At 36.8% G+C, this 16,618-nt stretch overlaps 1 long non-coding RNA gene across 1 annotated transcript in view; it reads right to left on the bottom strand.

Moving 5' to 3' along the window:
- Nucleotides 1–15,261, bottom strand: part of LOC145688951 (uncharacterized) — a 66,077-nt gene extending 50,816 nt beyond the window's left edge. The window contains exon 1 of the long non-coding RNA XR_014132035.1: nt 15,126–15,261. This is a non-coding gene — a long non-coding RNA (uncharacterized LOC145688951). The remainder of the gene's footprint in view (nt 1–15,125) is intronic.
- Nucleotides 15,262–16,618: the final 1,357 nt, after the last annotated feature.

Genomic DNA, 16,618 nt, shown 5'->3' with positions numbered 1-16,618 from the left:
GAATAATAAATAAATGAAAAATAAAATAATGAAAATAATGATGAAAATAATGAGTATTCTGTGTATGATGATGTTCACTTTCCTTCGGACTGTGGAATACGTAAATGTATCACTGAAAGTGGTCGCGAAACTACTGGGCCCGGTACAGGTATGCCCAGGAATCACCAATCCATTCTCTAATCCAGTTGTCTCCGGAAAAAAGAGCTCAAATTTGCCCAAAGAATACGATTTCAGGTCCTCTTCCATCTCAACTCGCAGCTCGGCATCCAGGCCTGCAGTCTGTCATCCGCGACTCCTCGAGTAAAAGGTTGAGAACCACAAACCACAGACACAGGAAGTCGACCTCGCAGTAGAGTTGGCAATGAGGATTATGGAAATCTTGAATTAGTCTTAATGGCCCTACCAGACAAAATAAAATACTTTCAATACAATCCTAAACTGAATTTAGCGCAACGAAAATAATATTCCAAACTGAAATTTTGAAAAAAGGAAAATGATTATATAAACTGAAATAATTAATTTCTTCAGAATTCGGTTATTTTCGTCTCCGGTCAAACTAAGAAAAACATGGATATTACGTTGCACACAAAAAATAAATTTTCCTGGCCGTTGCTTCTATGCCATACAATTCGGATATGCGCAAGATGGCTTACCCCAACCACTCGCGTCCTGACGTGAAAGATTTGCTCTCACTACAGAAAATCCAATGTCCATTGAGCAGAGCAACTTTTCACTGCATTATTTCACTGTTCAAAGATGTAAAAGCCTACAACTTATTTTTCCTTGTTGTCACTCTTCAAATTTTTTTATTCTCTCACGTTTTATACAGACGAAGATAACATTACGTCCAACTTTCAACACTGCTTTTGGTAAAAGACAAAGATAATAGGAAGAAGGTCCCTAATTGGATATTTTGATGACGTAACTATAGGACGCTAATTTTTCTACTAGACATCAAAAGAATCGCACAATCTCAAACGCAGCTGTGATTGCGGATGATCCAATGAAAGATAATTCAGACTGAAACAAAGAGATGTGTCAAGAAGACATTATGGTTGACTTTTCTGAACTAAAAGTTTCGAAGAATATACGAATTAAAAATTTTGATTTTCTTTGGAAGTTTCCTTACTTCAAGATATCATTGAAAATAAACTAAAAATCTACTAAAACTAACAAATATACTCTTATTTCCTAAAATAATGCAATATTTTCGATTAAATAAACGAAATTCAAAAATCATAATACTACATATATATTTTTATGGAATATACATTAATATTATTATTTTTGGGGCAAAATTAATGCAAATTTCTCGACTCACTCCTATAATTCTACGATAAATCAAAACATATTGTTTTTGAAATCTCTACTAATAGAAATCTTGCGAATATATATATATAGAATGTTCCAAATTCTCGGACCATGTTACATTATACGAAAGTATATGGTTAACATCCTCCGTGAGCTTCGGGGAAAAAATCTGCACTAATGAGTTCTCGATAATTTGATTTTTTTCGTCGATAACATCACCATTACAAAATATATTAGGTGTTATACAAGATATAAAGTGAAGAAAAGAAACAAAGAATAAAAACTAAATATTAAATGTGACTTAATCCTAAACATGAATATATGAATACTCTATATACTAACGTGCTATCATCTTAACCTTAATCTAATATGCAACACGAAGTTTCGTCTTTGGTTCTAGCTTTTCTCTCAAGAGAACTTTCTTCTATCTATTCTTTTAATAGTTCTTGTCTTTTTGATCGGAGCATCGAAATAGTTTCAAATTGTCAAAAATCTGGAAATCAATGTCTTCGCATTTCAACGTACGTAGTTTAGCTGAATTTCTAGATAACGAAGTTACCAAGTTAGTGTCACATTCATAGTTTTCGTGGTATCGGCTGGGGCTAGAGGATATTTTTTTCACAATTCGAACCAAGGGGGTCTCAGGGGGCGTTTACCGGGACATGTAAAAGTAGTTGAAAATAACCAATATTTGTGTCGAATCCATATTTGTCGGGGTTGCTCAGATGTATAGTGACACTCCCGATAGTGTTTACGTTCAAATTCAGTTCCCATACGCCTTCCCACTGAAAACACAAGTACGTTGTTGGATATATATTTACACAAAATATATACAATTTTAGAAATGTTTCTTAATTGTTCTCCCATTGTTCAGTTTGTTTACATTGATATTTTAACTGATCCGTGCGAAGAACCGGCATAACAGCTAGTACGAAATGGTAAAGTGTTTGTCATGGACCAAATTACAATGAATTAAATTATATAGATAATTATTATAACTATCATTGATAAGTATTTTCTTGTTGAATTATAGATACTTTTTAGTGGAAAAAGAATAAAATTAGAAAGTCCGAAATCTAGTTAAAGTAGACCAACGTAAAGGGAAAATAGTATAAAATTTTCCATATAATTAAGCGTGCGTACAAACTTAAAATTTCCATGTAATTGAGCTTACGGTTCAAATTTTATGTCCCCTTTTCTCACAACTTGATTTCTTTGAGCTCTGATCGCTAAACACATGCTTCAGCAATTATTATAATAGAAAGCAATGGATATATAATGCGAAGCACTGTATTTTTTGTTTCTTAATTTGTTTCTCAACTAATGTCAATCGTTTTCAATTATTTTTTACAAGTCAATCCACTACCAATTTCCCATATGTAGAAAGTCACCCTTCCATAAAAGAGATTCTTAAAAAATGCAAGAACACGTTCTGTTTATTTTTACCTCCATAACTTGATGTCGAGTTTCATGTCGAGCCGAGTTTGGCAAACAGCTCCCTCGTTCAGCTCGTTTTAACTCGTTTTGAAATCATGATCTGATTATACTGGAAAGCGAAAGCCATGAGAAATGTAAGCAGTAATGTGCAATACTTTTAATGCTGCTCACGACAGAGTTGCATTTTGTCTCGTATTTTAGTGCATCTCGAGAGATACTTTTAGTGCATCTCGTCTCGTCTCGATAGCGAAACGACTATAGATTTTTATGAGACAGCGCTAAATGCCGGAGCACCGGCGTCATTAACTTGTTCCGCCACCAACGAATTTCGAGCTGGTTCCTTTTGCATCGTTTTGTGCTATTTTGTACGCCTATTCTCACTTTTTGTGGGTCACCGCAAGTGGGTAAAAATAGGCCTACAAATATGGCGGAACAAGTTATTGCTGTTCAGCCTCCGCCGAAGTTCAAGGTCGTTTCCTTCACATCGTCTTGTGTCGTTTTGTGCGCCTACTTCCACGTTTTGTGTGTCATGGGAAGTGGGTTAAAATGGGTCTCCAAGGTGGGACGAAAATAACCCACTGTTCCGCCTCCAACTAATTTTGAGGTCGTTTCTTTCGCATCGTGTAGTGCCTATTTTTTAAGTTATCTGCGCCTATTTCCTTGTCTTGTGCGTCACCGGAAGTGAGTTAATTGTGCCTTCAAAGTGGGAGTTAAATGACTCACAGTTCCGCCACTATCGAATTTCGAAGTCGTTTCTTTCACATCGTTTAGTGCCTGTTTTGTACGTTTTGTGGGTCACCGGAAGTGGGTCAAAATGGGCCTACAAATGTAATGGAACAAACTAATGCTGTTCTGCCACCAACGAATTTTGAGGTCGTTTCCATCACATCGTATTGTGCGTGTTTTGTGCTCTTTTGTGCGCCTATTTCCACGTTTTCTGTGCCATCGTAAGAGGATCAAAATGGGGCACCATGGTGGAAGAATAATGACCCACTGTTCCTCCACCAACGAAATTCAATCTGCATTCTTTCGCTTCGTTTTGTGCGTGCCTTCTGCCGTTTTGTGCGCCTATTCCTACGTTTTGTGCGTCATCGGAAATGAGTCAAAATGGGCCTACAAATATTTCGGAACAAGTTAATGCTCTTCCGCCGCCAAAGAATTTCGAGGTCGTTTCCTTCAGATCGCATAGTGCCTGTTTTGTGCGGTTTTGTGCGTCTATTTCCACGTTTTGTGCGTTACCGGAAGTGGGTCAAAACGGGCATTCAAGATGGGACGAAAATGACCAAAAGTTCCGCCACTTTCGAATTTCGATGTCGTTAATTTAATTTCATATCCTTTCATGCTTGTTTTGTTCCGTTTTGTGCGCCTATTTCGAAGTTTTGAGTCACTGGAAGAGGATCAAAATGGGCCTCCAAGGTGGGACGAAAATGACCCATTGTTGCGCCACTATCGAATTTCGAGATCGTTTTTGCGCAACGTTTAGTGCCATTTTTGTGTCGTTTTGTGCGCCTATTTCCACGTTTTGTGCATCACGGGAAATGGATCAATGCTATCCTACAAATATGGCGGAACAAGTGAATGCTGTTCCGTCAAGAACGATTTCGAGGTCGTTTCCTTTACATCGTCTTATGCGTGCTTTTTTTTACCGTTTTGTAAGCCTATTTCCACGTTTTGTGAATCAATAGTAGTGGGTCAAAACGGGCATTCAATGTGGGAAGACAAATGACCCACTGTCCCACCAGTATGCGAAAGAAGCGACCTCCAAATTCGGTAGTGGCGGAGCAGTGAGTCATTTAACTCCCACTTTGAAGGCCCGTTTAACTCACTTCCGGTGACGCACAAGACGAGGAGGTAGGCGCAGAAAACTTTAAAAGGATAGGCACGATGCGAAAGAAACGACCTAGAAATTCGATAGTGGCGGAACAGTGGGTCATTTTCGTCAGAATTTGGAGACCCATTTTGACACACTTGTGGTGACGCACAAACGTGAAAATACGCGCTCAAAACGGCATGAAACTGGCATTAAACGATGCGAAAGTAGTGACCTCAAAATTCGGTGGTGGCAGAACAGTGGGTCATTTTCGTCTCACCTTGGAGACTTGTTTTAACCCACTTCCCATGACACACAAAACGTGGAAGTGAATGCACAAAACGGTACAAAACGATGTGAAGGAAACGACCTTGAAATTCATTGGTGGCGGAACAGCAATAGCTTGTTCCGCCACATTTGTAGACCCATTTTGACCCACTTCCGGTGACGCAAAAAATGTGGGAATAGGAGCACAAAGCGACACAACACACAAAAGATGCAAAACAAAGTACCTCGAAATTCGTTGGTGGCAGAACAAGTTACTGACGCCATGAGCACCAATATATACTGTAGGTCCTACCATCAAGGCTAAGAACTTCATGGTACAATTTTTTAGCCAAAGCAGAAGCCCAACCGGGATAATAATGTCAACCGGCTCGGCTCGGTCCAACTGAGCGAACAGCTTGAGCTGGCTTGGTTGGTATAACCCATCGACTGGGCTCAATTGAGCCGATGGCTTGAGCCTGCTCGGTAGGGACGTCATCGACTCTGCTTGATTGGAGCCAATGGCTCCAACCAGCTCTGTTGAAACGAGTCCATTGGCTGGGTTCGAGTGAGCTCAACTGAGCCGATGGCTCGAACTGGCTCGGTTGGGGTAAGCAAACAGCTCGGTTCGGTTGGGCTCGTGTGAGCCATATGCTCGAGCTGGTTCGGTTGGGTGAGCTGTTGGCTCGGCTCACTTCTCGGTTCGGCTCGATAAGTGAATGAGCTGTGAGCGAGATGCTTGCGTTGTTGACAACCCTAATCCCGGGTCGAGCAGTTTTGAACATGTTTGGCTGGAGTCCTATAATTTTAACATTTTTTGGCTCGAGCTCAAATATTTGCTCTTCCTGAACTCAAACCTAGAACCTCGTGACCGTTGTCCTTGCCTCCTGAAGATTTCTTGACGACCGAGATCGACAGACGACTAAATTTTAGTATTCAGATACAAATAGCCTATATTACATGTTTATACACGGTGTTATAATAATAATTAGTTATAGGAGGAGTAGTAGTATCATTGATAATTATATTGTCTATGTAAGATTCTTGAAGAGAGTAGTACTTGAAACTACGCAAAGAATTTAGCTCGAATTGGCTCGTTTTGGCTCGACTCGACTCGAAACTTGATGCGAATTCGAGTCGAGTGGGGGGGATTTTTCGAGCCGTGTTCTCGAGTCGAGCTCAAAGATGTCTGTTTCGAGTCGAATCGCTCGAACTCGCTCGTGCCCATCCATATTGTAAGCACGACGGGCACACAGAGTTTTTTCGAGGGGGATAGAACCATAAACATAATATATTTTTAAAAAATACTTAGTTTCACGGCTTTCTTCCCAGAGGGGTGAAAACATGGTAGTTACCCAGCATTTCTTATAAGTACCTTATTTGAAATATATAAAACAGTAACAAGTGGACAACACAATATAAACACATAGTGTTGTAAAAAAACGGTTTTTTTTCTGTGAAGTTTTTTTTCAATAAAAAACATCGTTCTTTTTCATGTTTTTTTTCAAAAGTCTGTTTTTTTTCTGGCAACTATTATTTATTGATTTATGTTGCAGATTATTGAAATAATCAACAGAACTTGAGTCGAAGCCCTCGTAACTTACAAATCGTTTGTTTCTTTGAACCTATACGAGCAAAATTGTGTGATTATTCCTTTCGGCCCCAGGTCATTTTTGGCGTTTTCCTACATTCCCAGTTAGTCACTTATTGCTCAAAAACTATTCATTCCATTGATATGGTTAAGGCCTTGTTTTTAAGAAAATGGATGTGGCTATTTTTTGGTGTAAGTTGTATTACAGTGTTGCCAACGGGTGGGAAATTATTGAGGGAAATATAGGGGTGAAAATTTACAAAAAATCCCTAACCGAATTTCAAAAATTTTTTGTATCTAGTACCACTGCTGCTATATGGGTTCAAGTCACCTAAACAAATATTTGGTGTGTTGACAAGGTACAGTGAAGTCCTGAAGTCGCTGGCTTCCATTCAAAGAGGGAAAGAAAAAATTCTGTCATACACATGAAATTTTGACACTTTTTACGCCTCAGAAGCAAAAATCAAATATGCCGGGGTACAGCTTCTCTAATTACCCTATTGAAACTTTTTGTGGTGCGTTCTATAGGGCAAAGAGGAAGCTTTCAGGTAGTGGTACGTTTGTTCCAATGTAGCCAGTAAGAGGGTAATAATAGAGGGGAAAAGGGAAATTTTCCGAATTTTTTACCTAATAGCGGAAATTAATTGTTTTGGCTGGAAACACTGCCATCAGACAGACGAAAACTATCTGAAAATAAACCTTATTGCACCAAGAATATATCCTACAAGTATCATGGCAATATATAACAAAGTAAGCATGAAATTAAAAGAAAAATCTCATTCTACCTCAGAAATTCACCATTTTCTTACCATTTCCAGAACATGGTTTATTATAAACGTCAACTGTACTTCCCCTAATTATTCTAGTAAAAGTTTTTATGGTGTGCAGTGTAGGCTAAGAGTGAGGCTGTTACACACTCGTACATTTGTTCGAATGTAGCCAGCAAGAAGGAAATAATAGAAATAAAAAAGGGAATTTTTCCCAAAATTTGCCCCTAAAATCTGGAATTAAAATTTGTTGTAGTTAGCAACACTATTATCAGACACACACAAACTATCTTAAAATAAGCTTTGGTATCCCTCTAATATATCCTACAAGTATTGTGACGATATCTAATAAAGTAAGCATGTCAATTAAAAATATTTCATTCTACCTTTAAAAAAATCACAGTTATCTTTCCAATTAGAGGACAAGGTCCACTGTAAACCTCAACCGTATTTCCCCTAATTATTCTATTGAAACATTCTATAGTGCATTGTGTAGAGCAAAGACGAGACTTCCAGACACTGGTACGTTTGTTCCGATATAGCCAACAAGAGGGAAATAATAGAGACAAAACATATAATTTTTTCAAAATTTCCCCCTAAAATCTGGAATTAAAATATTCTGTAGCTGGCAACACTGCTACCAAACAGACGCAAACTATCTTAAATCAAACATTGGTACACCACTGATATATCCTACAACTATTATGGCGATATTTAAGGAATAAAGCTTCTAATTACCAAAAATATATTACGGTAAACAAAAAAGTAAGGGAAAACTAGAAAAATCAAGGGCTAGAACCTAAATACGAATTTTACGTGCGCCCCCTAATTACGCCATTGTAACGATCTGTACTTTGGTTTGTTAAGTAAGGACAAATGTTCGATTGGCGTAAGTTGACTTGCACTCGGACGTACAGGTACGGATTTATAAACAAAAATTTCTAATTTTTTGTCCAAATATAGGAGAATTTTAATTTTCCTAAATGGCAACACTGCGCGCAGGCCCGTCCAATTGATGTCAACAGTTAGGTATCCATCCGAGGTATCTACCTGGCAAGTCTTAAGGATGTCTTTGTACAACGAAGGAAGCTACAGGAAAAAAAGTAAAGGAAATTCGAAATTAGAAAATTCTCGAATTTTTTACTGGGGTGAAATTTGAGAAAGAAATTCGACACCAGAAGAAAAAGAAATTAATATGATAAACTATAAACCAACCACATTTTGCAAGAATAATATCCCGATATCTTAATTAGTGTCCACACTTGAGCGGATTAAACAAGTGACACACCTGTGTGTGCCACTTTGGCCACCTGGGCCACCGAGTATACATTTGATTACATTTTTTGACTACTAACTCGTGTTGTTGTTGTAGTTATAGTCTCGACTAATAATAATATCGTTGTAAACAATAACTTTATAAGGAAAATTTTCTCTCCTTTTTACATCTTAGTTCCAACACTGTTGGTGAGAAATGTAGGGTGTTTCAAAATAAATTTTGGGGTTTTAAGTCTTAGTAGTACTTATTGCATTTTGCGTACAATTATAAGCAATGCATCAAGTAAAAGAGCACCTCAAACAGTTTTTGCTACAAGTGTTCAATGTGAGATTCATTCGTCACACGGCACACATCTAGTCGATAGGCGAGAAAGGCCCATAAACTTTCCGCCATATGGCACAAAACACATTCAATTTAGGGGAGTTTCGTTTCAATTGTACCATCTCCAAGGTGACCAGACGTCCCGTATTAGCCGGGACAGTCCCTTTTTCTCAACCGCTGTCCCGTTTTTTTCTGATTCTCAAACGGGACGCCTAAATGTCCCGTTTCTAAGCAAAAGTGATCCAGGTGTCCCGTAATTATTATTCAAAATATAAATGGTCAATGCAAATTCTACACCCTTTCGTACCAACACTCATTGGGAAGGTTCAGCTGTGTCTGGAATTTCTGAATGTTCCAAGCATGGCTTTACTTCATCAGCCATCAACTTTCCATTCCGCAGTAGACAAAATGCGAGGTCAAACATTTACAGTTTTTGAGGTAATTTTTGTTTTATATGATTTAAAGAAAAATTTAGCTTCAAAATCTCTAGATTGCTTCATTTCGGTAGCTGCGAGGAAAACTTCTGAGAATTTGGATAGGGGAAGTTTTATTTCTGAAGGAGCTAAGATTCGCCAGTATGTTCACACTTTCTATCAAACTGCAGTGGAATATTTACATAAGTGAATAAAAAGCCCATGAAACTTTTGAAGCAATTTAGTTAGATTACGCTTTAAGGTGTACCATGTTAGCAGGATATACAAAAACTGTAGACTTTATTCAGTAAAATAGTCCTTTCGTTCAGAATGATGCTACTGCTCTTTACGACGACTGCATGTATTTAAAAGAATACTTGACACCAGAATTATTGACTAAGTGGAACTCAAATAGAGTATGCTCTCACAAGTTCTGGGTAGAAGTATTTTCCCATTTCTGTTCTAACGTACCGTACTCAAATCTTCTAAAAGTTGTGGAGTTCCTTCTCTGTTTACCCGGGACTAATGATCCAACTGAACGTGTATTCTTGCACATGAATGTTTGTGCCCCTCCCCCAAAATACAAGTGAAAGTTACGATAGTAAAGAGTAAAGAATAACGGATGTTCAATAATTAGGTAAGTAGTTTATTAGTAGTTGCAAGTACTGTTGGATAGTACTTAAGTTAGAAACGATACCCGTACTTGTGTATTTTATAATTGAAAACACTAGTGAGTCCCAAAATGCAACCTGGAACTCAGATATTTACCCCCCGTCGCCGATTCGTATGCGTCCCGTTTTTGCAAGTAAAAATTCTGGTCACCTTGACCATCTCCTGAGGATTTGCTGACGGTCAGATGCAAACATTATGAGTGTTCACATTAGCTCTTAGGTGAAAAGTCGATTTATCACTGAAGACGACACGATCCAGAAAATCTTCATTGTTATGCAATAATATTTCACTTGCAAAATTGGCACGTAAACCGTACTCTGTAGGCTTTAGACCTGTAGCAACTGCAAACAATAAAGACGTAGTTGCAAGCGTCTCCTTAATATTCTTCACACAGACGGTTGCACTGTACAGGTTCTGTCTTTATTAAAACAAAAAGCTTTCTGCTCTCTAGTCTTCATCTTTGCTACTTGCTCTTTCTAACGGCAGATAGAAGAAACAACGCATGTACATGCGTGCGTACAAAACTGTTTGAGTTGCTCTTTCATTTGATATAATATTTATAATTGTAAGTTAATTGTAATAGATACTACAAAGTTTCAAAACCCTAATATTAATTTTGAAACACCCTGCATTACTTCAAATTGAGTCATCCTATATTCAGGTCCTAGTCAATTTGTCGCCTCGTGCAATGGCATAATTTGTCGCCTCCCCCTTTCTCCAGAAACAACAAATCTTAGAAGTCATGATTTTAAGTATGCTACTCCAGCATGAACAACAAAGGTGAGGGTAAGTGCAGTCGCACTCAGAAAGGCTTAAATACTTACTAAAAATGCAATTCCGTTGTGTCTGTTTTTTTTTCTTTAAATGTTAATCTATTATGATAGTGAAAGATAAAGCAGAAAAAAAAAATGGTAATCCTTTTTATAGAATTCACTATCGAGCTTCAATCTCAATGTATCAGTTTGCAATTCCAGTGCAACTAGCTCTTTTATCTTTATTTCTTGATTTTTCTTCTACATCTTCTAACATTTAAAGAAAAACTTGTTTCTATCTTCAATGATAAGGAACTTGCTTCTGACAAAAACAAGATTACTTTCATATCAAAACTGTGATAACTTACTAAATGGAACAGATATTCGCTACTATTTGAGAATTGAATTTTTGAAGTTGACAACAATCAAGCAATTTGTGCTCGGATTTATTCGACCATTTGTTTTAGCATTGTCCATGTGGCCTTAAACTAATGCAACCTAAACATAATTTATGAATGTTGTATTCAAATAGAAGGTCAGTTTAGTAAATGTAACTATCATCATCATGAAGTCTGTTTCCAACAAGAAATAATTAATTTAAATAATATACTTATGACAGAATTTGTCGTACCATCCAAGCTTGCCGTTCCACGCAAATGCACGTATTGCATATATACAGTGGCGTATTTAGGGAGGCTTCCGGGCTTAAGCCCCCCCCCCCGAAATCTTACTATAGTAAAGTATATGAAATATTTTGCAGAATTTTCACATTTTCAGGCAAATGCCCCCGAAAGTTAGCAAAGCCTCTCCCGAAACAAAATCGTAAATACGCCACTGCATATGTGGTAGAGCAGGCTCTGCATATCATATATATCTAGTCGACAAATTATTTATATATGACATTTAGAAAAATACTATTAGGCAAATTAGTATTAGTTTCTATCTTTAGTCAAATTATTGGAATTTTATACTGTTCGTAACATTATTTTCGTACTTATTAAAGGCCTGCATTCACGAAAAAACAAAATTCCATTTCTACTTTTATTTCTTAGTTGATACTAGCAGCGTTCACCCCGCTTCGCTGGGGTCACCCCGGAACGCAATAAACCTTGTTAATTAGATAATTTTTACTTTTTCGCTTTCAAGTGATATGATAAAAACCATAGTAGATTGCAGTAAATGTTAACATTATATCGCCTGTCATTTATGTTAACCCGCCCCGCTTCGCTGCGGTCACCCCAACCCGCCCCGCTTCGCTGCGGTCACCCCAACCCGCCCCGCTTCGCTGCGGTCATCCCGGAACGCAATAAACTTTGTTACTTAGATAATTTTTACTTTTTCGCTTTCAAGTGATTTATAGCGCCTGTCAGTTATGTTAACCCGCCGAGTCACAGGGTCATGCGGGTTGCATATAAATACGTTTATTTTTATACCTATGATGAACTAATAACAAAGGATTTGTACGTATGGACACCTGAATGGTCAATTATCTCAAGACACTGGTAATTGAAAATTAAAGTGATATGATAAAAACCATCTAGGGTCCACATCCTAACAACCCCCCAAAAATGAAAGAAATCGGTTCAGCCGTATTAGCGTGATGAGCGAACAAAGGATTTTTTGTACGTATTGACACCTGATTGGTCAATTATCTCAAGACACTGGTAATTGAAAATTAAAGTGATATGATAAAAACCATCTAGGGTCCAAATCCTAACAACCCCCCAAAAATGAAAGAAATCGGTTCAGCCGTATTAGCGTGATGAGCGGACAAAGGATTTTGTGCGTTCTCTTTTATATATATAGATTGATGAAAACTGCTGAAACCCGAATTGTTAATAGGTATGGTATTCATGTAAATTGTAAAATATTTGTAGCGTATCAGTATCTAGCGTTTAATTTATGTTGCATTTTACGGTGATTACACCTACATAAAAATATCTCATACTTAAATAGACGTAAGATGCATTACAAATGACTATTTGAAAAAAAACGAAATTTAGAAAAAAAACGAGAGGCAATGTTTTTTTTCTAAAAAAAACGTACATTTCTGAAAAAATACGAACTGTTTTTTTTCTATTTACAACACTATAAACACATCTTTTTATCTTCAGTTTTAATTGCAGATTTCAATTGCAATTAACAATTACAAGTTTCAATTGTCAATTGCAATTAACAATTAAATGTTTCAATTGCACCCTTTGCGATTGACAATTAACAATTAAATGTTTCAATTGCCTGGTGACCAATGAACTATTAACACTTGACGAGAATTTAATTGCAAATTTTATGATTGAATTCAATTGCAATTGAAATTAATTTTCAGAGCAATTACTTTCAATTGATTGATCAACTGCAATTGATTTCAGTTGATTTTGCCAACACGGCTCTGTATGTGCTTAATGAATGAATAAATATTAAATATATGTATACCTCTTAGACCAACCATATTAAAGTTCAATCCAACTTTTATATTTGAAGCACTTTCCCGAAGGAAGGGCAAAACCCTTTAATCGGGACGACAGACAAAGAAAATCTGTGGTGTTACAGCGTAAGGCACCAAATATATAAACTTATTTTCGTTGGATCTCGAATATGCCTTTTACATCACCTCTACACTACTAGGAAATCACCTATGTGCTACGTGTAAATCACCTCTGTCTTACATGTAAATTAGCTGTGTGCAAAGTGTAAATAACCTCTGTCCTACATGTAAATCACCTGTGTACTACATGTAAATCGAATACGTGCTACGTGTAAATCACCTGTGTTGTAGGTGTAAATCACTTGTGCAGGATGTGTGCAGTATGATTATGATGATGTACGCATGGAGATTCCATATCGTTGTGCTATTTGTATTCATGGTTCCTTATTTTCTATGGGGTGGTAACTTGGTTCATTGTTGATTGCCAACATGTCATGTTACCATTTTTTCATAATAAGGAACCGATAATACTTATACCTAAGCCTATCATACATCCCGTTTAAAACAGGACAGTCCTGCTTTTGTACCCGAATGCCTTGCGTCCCCATAAAATTAGTGGGGACAGGCAAAAGTCCCGTATTTCAATTCCATCCCATTTCTGCTCTCAATATTAGCTTGTCGAAAAGTGAAAAACCAAAAATGTTGACATTGGCTGTTTACTCTGTTATTAGTGAATGAATAATAAGCTGTCACATGAAAGACTTTGGAGCAAGTTATCACACCACCCTCTCCGATTTTTTTAGCAAGCAAGCCAATAGACTCGCAGCGCAGAATTGTGTTTGCCCTTTGCAGTCAAGGAGATTTGCAATTTTTGGTAAAGTGGGCGAGCAGAGCTGCTGTTGATAATACATTACAAATCAAGTATCCCAATTTTGTATCCAAGAGAATGCCTAAACCGAAATGTAAGTTTTCTTCCAACGTGAAGGAAAAGTACCTTTTCTGAAAACAACGAATCTGAACTATGAAGTTGACTGCCAAATTTGTAATGCTACTCTTTCCATGATGGAAACTTGGACATACTTCAACACCAAAAACATGCAGATATAGGTTTCTAGTGCTTTTCTACATCTACAAGCACAGAGAAGATAAGTGACTTTTTCTCCAGCAAAACATTAGGTAAGTTAACAGAAATTATAAATGATCCTTTTGAGCGGCTAGGAACACAGAATTGTGCTTTGGTATAGTGCTTAGAAATGTGTAAATTCAGCCCTGACAATTACACAAGACGCAAGGAAAAGATCAAGTAAGTTTTCATCAGATTAAACTCACAAACGTAACTCAAAAATTTTGGCGAATACTTTCATGGAAAACATAAACAGGCTAAACAAGCTAAGAACGCCGAAGGTAATTAGTATCACTGATTTAAATAAAACGAGATTATATGCATGTTTGCTCGTAAAGCAATTTTATAAGACGTCTTTTGAGTTTTTAAAGTTATTCTTTTGTAGTAACATTGTAAATATTTTCACTCCATACAATTAATTGAAGGGAACGAAGAGAGAAAATTAGCTGCAGCTGAGGGAGCTTTCACTTGTCATACTGTTGTTCATAACCAGAGCAAAGTTCATATTGTAATGAAAAATTTTCGGGACAGGGGACGGCTTCAAAGGTATCCTGTATTCACATGAAAAAAAGTATGGTTTGCTTACTTATACCATAACGATATGTGATATCCAGATATACAACAATAGCCACATCAGCATTGTAAAGTATTACCTTTGAAGTTATTTTTAGTATTTTCTTTTGGCTCGTCCCGTGTCGTCATGTATAGAATAACAAGAATCTGTTTTGACATGAAACAAGTCGAATAGGAATAAAACAGAGAAACAAGAAAGTGGCAATTTCGATTATTGAGAAATATTTCGAATTAGTAGTTATGTATTTTAGATGTAATTAGTTTCATGGCTATGCAAGTGTATAGGAAAAGAAGAAAGCAAACCTTTCTCAAGACTTAACTCTACATGTCTAATATCTTCATGATTAAGACAGTTTTCAGAAAACGAAAATGAAATAAAATTAATACTACCTTGAAAAGACCACTAATCACAACTTTTTAAAAGAGAATTTTACCGACTCTTTAATCTTACGGTCAGCAGTGTTATATCTCTAAATCGATTTTCTTGTGTTTGTTTTCTATCCGGTACAGACCAAAGATCAAGTTCCTCTAGTATATTTCATTAGAGTTACTTTCGGTGCAGCTATATAATATGCCGTTGAAATCATTGATATGTTTCAACATCAAAATTTATATTCATAAACTGATGATTCATTTGAAAATAGTTCAAAATTGATGTTCCTCTAAGAAATACATAGACAACAGAAACAAACAATAGTAAATTAAAGTAAATATAAAGTTAACAAACAGAACGTTAAAAGTGAACACCAGAACTATAATGCTGAAGTATAACAAACTGTACGATAGATGAAGGAAAAAACTGCGTGCTACACGTATTTTCAGCCAACCGACTGATCATGGATTTCAATAAAATACTTTGATTTAATTTGAATTCCGCTAAAAAAAATTGAATAAAATTGATAATAAACAAAAAGTGCTTTAAATATATGCATAAAACACACATAATACATACATACATACATATATACATTCACCGGGCACATCACAAGAGATGTCAAAGTGTCCGCGATGGACAGCAATGCATATAAAACAATGGCAGTTCATAGATGGGTGAACCCGTTCGAATATACCTCTGTCATGGGAAACAGTTATGGATACGCTGTTCCAAGTCGTTAATATCGTTGACTAGAGTAATATATACCACAATTATAGTGTATCTCCAGATAAAAATCCTGTGGATTCAGCTCCGGAGACCGGGAAGGCCGTGCACTCGTCTGTCACGTCCGATCCAACGTGTTGAGATGTTCTTGTTGAACCATCAGTAGCGAAGATTCACACTGAAGTGTGCGGGATGTATACATATGGCGGATGGCCAGTTGAAAATTTTCCAATAATTTGGGCACTGTATTTTACAGGAATCTCAAATACGGGGTGTCCAATATACAATGCAACCAGGAGTTTGAGATAGTAGAACTTTTGAACCTGAAGTGATACACAAGTAATAGTTATACCAACATGAAGCCATGTTCATGCATATGTTTTTAAACTAGGAAGCAACGATTTAAGTACACAAGGAACCACACAGTGTTGCTAGATGTAACCGAAGGTGTAAATCTTTTTTTTTTTTTTTTTTGCAAAACATGTAAATTGACTCATAACTCATTTGTATGGATGTTCTGTCTTTAATTTTCAGTTTGTTTAGCTGCAGTAGCTTGGAAACTATGGAGCAGAAAAAAATGTTTCATTTCCACCGATAACTAATCGGACGAGGCTTCTGTAAGGAGGAACTAGGGAAATTGTAGTTTTCATAAATTAACACTCTGAATTGGAAACTCTGCTGATGTTTCAGTACATCAAAAGGTGTGTTAAGGATCTGTCTACATTATGCAATTCCTGGAAACAATGAGAAACGAACTTTGAAATTATAATGATAAAATGTTTAC

The sequence above is a fragment of the Thermobia domestica genome, chromosome 7 (genome assembly GCF_964235325.1).
Source record: "Thermobia domestica chromosome 7, izTheDome1.hap1.1, whole genome shotgun sequence".
Classification (NCBI taxonomy): domain Eukaryota; kingdom Metazoa; phylum Arthropoda; class Insecta; order Zygentoma; family Lepismatidae; genus Thermobia; species Thermobia domestica.
This window is presented reverse-complemented; position numbering and strand designations above follow the sequence as displayed.